The sequence below is a fragment of the Mugil cephalus genome, chromosome 9, assembly GCF_022458985.1.
Source record: "Mugil cephalus isolate CIBA_MC_2020 chromosome 9, CIBA_Mcephalus_1.1, whole genome shotgun sequence".
Lineage (NCBI taxonomy): Eukaryota > Metazoa > Chordata > Actinopteri > Mugiliformes > Mugilidae > Mugil > Mugil cephalus.
Genome location: NC_061778.1, coordinates 15,738,557 through 15,746,242, shown reverse-complemented (window position 1 = coordinate 15,746,242; position 7,686 = coordinate 15,738,557).

The window sequence follows — 7,686 nt, the reverse complement described above, 5'->3', positions numbered from 1 at the left end:
GTAGAAATACTCAGGGACATGCAACTACATCCTGATCCTACCGAGTGGGTGATGGACTAGACCAGAATTCCAGCTCAGATAAGCTTCTGAGCTGCACTGGAGACCCCAGGTAACTCTTCCCTACACTAACCTCTTCACTCCATAGATTTCCAACAAATTACTACCTCTTGAAAACAACCACAAACCAACAAAACAACTTTCAGTAACACTTCATTTGAAGAGAGTATACATAAGCACTCATAACACCTGCATACACATTACATGACACCTGACATAAACATAGGCCCACATAACCACTCGTAAATGGTTATTATATCACTTTCAAGGTCAAATTGACATCTTACTCTATGTCAGGTGACATAGTGGTCAGCTGACATGCTGTCATACTGACAGTCAGCATCTGTACCTTAAGGTTTCTGTAGGATACCAGAAAAGGTTTGATAATGGTAGGATAGTGGCAGGCGTTAGACTAGGGCTGCACGATAAATCATTAAAAAATTACGATTGCGTCTGAGAGTAATTAGCATATCAAAAGCATAATTTTTCTAACGATATTAGTGGCTGTATAATGGTAAATGTGATATAACATGTTACTGACCACAAAAATGTTGCCAGCAGATAGCGTTACAGAAGTTACGTCACGTAAATAAAAACGGATTTAAATGGACATAAGACCTTTTTTAGTGGTTACCTTGACCACAAAACTTTTTTACTATTATAGAAACAACATATAACTTAAGAAACCCTGTATAAACCCCTAAACGGAGTTTGAATCGAGATCGTGATTTTTCAACAATTTATCGTGCAGCCCTAGTCTAAAGCCTGCCACTATCCTACAATTATCAAACCTTTTCTGGTATCCTACAGAAACCTGAAGGTACTGACCCTGACTGTCTGACTTGTTTGTGGGATTACCTTCTCCTCTTCTGGAATCCGCTAGACGGAGACCAGTGGAGCTGGGGGACGCCTACAAATAGGTCGGGACTAAGCTCATATCATCATTTCGATGGACACTGGTACCTCCTGACAGCTAGAGGGCGAGGGATCGATTCTCCGACTTCCTTGAGGCATCTGTGCTGCTGCTTCTGCTGCTGCTTACTTCGCTTCACCTGCTACTTGTTACTGCAATAAAAAAATAAATAAAAATCTGTTTGTTTTTCTCTTTATGTCAACAACTTAATAATATAATACATATTTCAAACAATAATAAATATATACAGTACATAGTAGGGCTGCACGATTCTGGAAAAAATGTTAATTACGATTGTTTTGCTTAGAATTGAGATCACGATTCTGCCTTTAGGGGCGCTTGAAAAAATCCAGGAAGAAATAGGAGCATTTGTTTGTGATGCCGTTTGTGAAATAAAAGGCTTACGAATCGTATTTTGAAATGAGATTATGTGTATGTGTGAATCAAGATCATGATTTTTTTTAATGATTTTTTGTGCAGCCCTAGTCTAAAGCCTACCACTATCCTACCATTATCAAACCTTTTCTGGCATCTGAAGGTACTGATGCTGACTGTCAGTATGACAGCATGTCAGCTGACCACTATGTCACCTGACATAGAGTAAGATGTCAATTTGACCTTGAAAGTGATATAATAACCATTTACAAGTGGTTATGTGGGCCTATGTTTATGTCAGGTGTCATGTAATGTGTATGCAGGTGTTATGAGTGCTTATGTATACTCTCTTCAAATGAAGTGTTACTGAAAGTTGTTTTGTTGGTTTGTGGTTGTTTTCAAGAGGTAGTAATTTGTTGGAAATCTATGGAGTGAAGAGGTTAGTGTAGGGAAGAGTTACCTGGGGTCTCCAGTGCAGCTCAGAAGCTTATCTGAGCTGGAATTCTGGTCTAGTCCATCACCCACTCGGTAGGATCAGGATGTAGTTGCATGTCCTTGAGTATTTGCACATATGCATATGGCTGTACAGCACTTAAGGTCGGCAATTTAACCCAACAGTCATTCTGTCGTTTCAAATCCAGTGTATATAATTCTGGACTGAAAATGAACATATATATTATATTGTCTGTCAAATATTACATTATCAGTCTTGTAAAAAAAAAAAAGAAAAAAAAAAAGGTAAATTCAAATGTAATAAATTCCCAATAATGTAATAAGGTATTACATTATCAGTAAAATGTTATTACAATATCAGTCAGAATATTTTATTACATTATTGAAGTTTTTACATTATTGGGTTTTATTACATTTTCGATTGAGTTAAGTGCAAATTTTATTGCGTTTTGAGGCATTATTACATTTTTAGGAAATTATTACATTACAGAACATCCTGGTATTTAGAGCTCATTGTTATGGTTTCAGTTTTGCATTTAGAGGTTTATCTTAAAGTGTGGGAAATGGAAATTTTCTATATTAGAATGATCCTAAATACAACAAACAGTTGGGCGGTGAATAAGCAAAGCTGTAAATATGCACATGGTCCCGTGGCTAGGTATGTGAATAACTTCCCAGATTCTGGTGATCCTCTGACGGCAGCACTGTGGCTCCAAGGCCCTTTTCCAAACACTCCTACACAACCCCACTGATGAGCCTTGACATGAAGTCCGCCCTCCAGCTTCTGAATCACCTGTCCTTCCCAACACCACCGCACACTGCAGAGCATTGTATGCACATGCTGCTGCTATTACTGAGTCACAACTGACCTAGACTCGTGAACAACACACTCCCAGCTTTACACCAGAAGCAATACCGAAGATCCCCCTGGTCATTCAACGCTTTCACAGTATGGAGACACTTTGACGAGTAGGAAAATTATGAATAAAATCTTTACTGGCATTATTTTAAACTATTCATGGCCAGATCAGTGAAACGCTGCTAACAACCGAAGTGCCCCAATACATACAGTACACCTACTCCCGTCACTTCAGAAGATACAACTGAAACTACTGCGCAAAGCACCAGCAAGGGAAAGTGTTACGTTAAGTGTACATTTTTCTGGCACTTCTTAGTTCATCATCATCTAGCATACCAGTACTTTTTCAACAACAGGATTTCTCACAAGCTGTCTGTTCAATCTCCTGTCGATTCATAACGGCACTCAAACTACTTAACCCAGGGGGAGGTTGCCCATCTCCTTCTGTTCTCGCTGACATCGCGCAGCTTTACTAAAGACACCAAAATCAAATAAAATCGATCAAGCACAACATTAGAACCACTAACAGGAGAACTGAATAACGTTGACCATCTTGTGACAATTCAATGTTTTGCTGGGAAACGTTTGGACCTGGCCTTTGTTTGGATGGTACTTGCACTTACCATGCAGCTAGAGCAGACCAGAACCTTCCACCCCAAACATGTAAAAGCTAGCTATGTGTGCTAAAGGGGTTTCATTTGTCACTCCCCACCCAAGACATGTGCTGTGAAAAATCAGGCAAACAGTGAAGAGAGATTTTCAGTGTCAAGAGGCAGAAGAGTTAAAACAACCATCCAATTTCTGTAAGGGAGTACAAGATGTTTTAGTCAAGCTGAAACTAAACCTCCGATGCGTCATTCAGTGACCCCCCCCCCCAACTCATCTAAGTGAAGCCCTGCTGCAGCCAGTGACCTCAGGCCTGTAGGTTTGGCTGTATTCCCATGGCTTCCCCCTTCTTATTGAAAAACAACCACAATTGAACGTCTCGTCCTCCTAAGCAGATGACAGTTCAGAGGGGCTGTCAGCTGTTTGCTTGACACAAGGTCAGAGTCAACGGCTGCGAGTCAGACAGAAAACAAGATGGACTGTCAGCCAAGAAGCCCTAGGGGAAAGATGGAAACTGCAACCACATTTGGAAGGGTAATGAGCTCTGTGGTGCAGCCGACAGGAGGAAAAAAAAACATTGAAACCATTGCATGTTTTTACAGCATCTTCTTGTCACTGTCTCACTCCTGGGGGAAAGCTTACATTCCCACCATTACTCCCTCCTTCCATCATCTCAGTCCACCTGTCTTCAGTGCTCCCTCCCTGCCAGCAGAGATGTGCTACAGTGGCTGCAATGCCAATTTTCCATCATTCAGCTCATGAATACTAAATGGTCTCAAGTAGATTTTATTAAGGAGGTATAAAGGTTGCAGACAGTAATCTGCAAATTTTCACCAGTCAGAGAGGGAATTCTGGGAAAACAAGCCAGAGGAAGGAGAGGGGGAAAAAATGTTATATATATGTTTGAATATATGTTTCATTTTTAAACTAATCCAAATAGAGAAATACTGTGGCTGTTTATCTCAATTGTATTCCAAACAGAGGTGAAATGTGAGGTAAGACCCGAGAGAATTGCAGGTAATTGCCATTTTCCCGTCCTAGAAGTGCTGAGGCATGCAGAGCAACTTTTGACTTTGTGAGATGGCACCAGAGTTAAAGCTGAGCAGCCACTTGTCTGCCTGTTGTTTGGGAAATTCCCCTATAGAAGAGCCACAACGAAGGAGAATTCACTGTAACGTACAAGCGCCGCAGACGACCTGACCTTGGCTCCGGTTTCTTCCTGCTGGCTTTTGCTTGTCAGTGAGACTGTGCCTCAGGCGGGGAGCCAAAGATGAAGGGAAAAGCGTACTTGACCCGTAAAGAGTAAACTGCATAAGGCCGCCCTTGAAACCTCCACACAATTCCCCAGATAGAAAAAGTTAAAAAGGACAAATCCTCCTCTATTGGCCAACAATGGGTATTTAAACCTTTCAAAGTGTCCTTAAGTGTACACATATTAAAGAAGAATTCAATACACAAATGGCATTGTGTTATTGTATTTATTTGCTGTAATGCATTTTTTTTTTTTTTTTCCTCTGGATATTGAAGTTCTGCTAAGTACCAAACGGTGTTGTTAACAGCGCAAAATACCTCAGTGAAAATGTGACGGAACATTGATGTGAAAACTAATTTTTTATTTTACTGTATTTTTGTAACCACTTGTCCTTTTTGACACCATTAGTTGTGCAGGATCGGTACACAGTTCTCTACAGTGAATCCGTATTGTGGCAACAACCACTCAAGCAAGTACAGAGAAACGATGTTTGGAACATTGAACTCTGAATATATATGTCCTCAGTTGCAATTGCGTAAACCATCAAAGGCTACCTCATGACTTATAATGATGAGAGCGAAAAAACACATGAGTCACACTGGCCTCCACATTGCCAGGCTTAACGAAGTCCACGTCAGGAGTTGGGTAACCAAGGCAACCTGACTAGGAAGTGAGCTACTGGACGAGAGATGTGAACAGACAACGGACTGATATCTATACAAGCAACGCTGGGTTATATGCAGAAGATGGGACCTATGCAAACTTCAAAACACGGCATCTGAAAGAACATATTCAACTTATAATTAAGTGTTACAATACCTGAAAATGGAAACTACTGCTATCCCAACTAGAGACTTACGGGGTACAACAAAAGTACAAATACTGCAAAGAGGGGAAGCTGGACATCACTTCCATCATCTGAGACCTTTAAATCATTTTGCATATTGTGTGTAAATACAAAAAAACATATATATATATTTGGGCCAATTCAGTTACATCTAAAATGAAGACTGTTCTCTAGTAGTGAGTAGAAATGTTTTAAAGAGTGCAGTCTAAATCCTTCCAAGGCAGCGAATGTGTAAAGATGTCTTTTTAGTTTCTGAAGTCAAAAGCTGACTTGGGGACAGAATGCAAAGCACATTCCCCACACATATCAAAATATTAGATTGAATATTGATCAGGAGAGAAAGATTCCATCTAGGCAATCTGTCTGAAGTATTTCAAGGACAAGCACTTAACACACATACATACACAAGATGTTGGAGTTATGAAAATACTGCTACTGGGAGTTCAATAATTAAAAAATAAACGTACACTGGAGACCCTTTTACAACGTACGTTATGACGGTTAGATTGCGGCAAAAATCACAATGTGGAATGTATTTATTTATTTATTTTATTTATCAAATTTGGATTCGGGGATTATGATAAAATTGTACCTTTTGTCTCTCCCATACAGAAACTCAAATCATTCATCTGTTTTGCAAATGTGTTCACACTCGTAAATTCTGGCAATTCACATCTAATTTCATACTGGCAAATGTATTATGGGACTTTGAACTTTGATTGGAAAATGTCATTTGTCCTCTGGTGGTTTTGTTAACAAGTCTCCTTAAGAAAAAGTAAATTCAGTCTTATAATCAAGGTATCTCATCCTCAATGAACAAAAAGTTGGTAAACTTGATATTCTCCACTGCACCCCTACCCCCTTGTCTGTTTAGTCATTTTACTTTGACATGTATCCCTTAAACTGTGTAGCTTTCTTTATGTAAGTTTGCAAGTGTATTTGTACATGTTACGATGTTAATAAAATAGTTTAATAGAAAAGTAGAATACGAGGCCACTATAGTGCAAATGTTATCCTGCTGTGTTGTGCCAGAATTGGAAGAGTAGCTACGGCTAATAGCTCCAGACCGAAAATTTATCGCACAGCTGCCAGAAAAAAAAAGATGGTAGTAACCTGTGGTTTAAAAATAAATAAATCACACAATAGCACATACTTCGATAGCAAGCTTCATCTTCATTTTTCTAAACGTAGCAGCTAACAACATTATGCATTTTTCGTTAGCCTCTTAGCCATTAGCCTGTGTAGCCTCCATTGACACATCGATTAGCCTGTAAAACTCTCGTATTTCCACACGTACGAAGAAGAGATGCAGGTTACTCACTCATTCCAGTCGTGTTAGCTGTCCAGACGTAGGATCCACTGGTTCGGTAAATTCACAGTAACCCCATACTGATGCAGGTTTATTTTCCAGCCTTGTCGCCAGCTGGGCAGACAACACAAAACTCACCTGTTAAGCGTGGTTCGTGACCATTCAGGACACAGTTGTAGGCATAAAAAAAGAAGATTTAGAAGATTTATATGCCATCATTATCTCCTAAGTGTACACGCTTACCTTCTCTGTCAAGTGTAAATGTCCAACCATTGAAAGTAATTAATCCTGTCAGACCTTCTATTCATTGTGTTACTGCATAGTGGGGTCGACCAATCTGATCCCATCTATTAATGTTAACTTTTTCAAGTAACAGTGGTCACAGTGAGTGACCATATTTGTCCCGGTATGAAAAAAAAAAAAAAAAAAAAACGCAGTATCTAATACCTTTGTCAAAAATAAGATGGAAGCTGCTAGTCAGTTATTAGACCAACCCATTCCTGTAGATTATTTTGCCTCCAGCTCAGCCCCACCCACTATGAATCGTCATCATGGTTACAAACATAAGCTGTGGTCTCTGGATAAGCAGCCAAAAGATATCACACAACCATACAGTCAATAGTCACTGGTGCCATTGCTTTAGCATTTTTAAGTCGTCACCTTCTTGATATTGTGTTGGTCTCCCTTGTTCCTCCAAAACAGGGTGTCCTGTGGTGTCTGGCAACAAAATGGTGTTAGTGGGGGCCTTTGGGTCCTTTGGGTCCTATGGGTTGAGGGGGATTTTTCCACTGTGGATCAGACTTGTTTTAAAGCATCCCACAGATACTTAATCAGTTTGGGATCTAGTGAATTTGGAGGTCAACGCCAGGTCAACACCTTGAACTGTCAGTCATGTTTTTTTTGAGTTGTTCCTAAATAATTTTTGTGTGTTCATGTGTAATTTTTCTTTTGTTGAATTAAAACACACCCAGATTATTTGTTGATTTGTCCATCAAATAAATATAAATACTAAAAT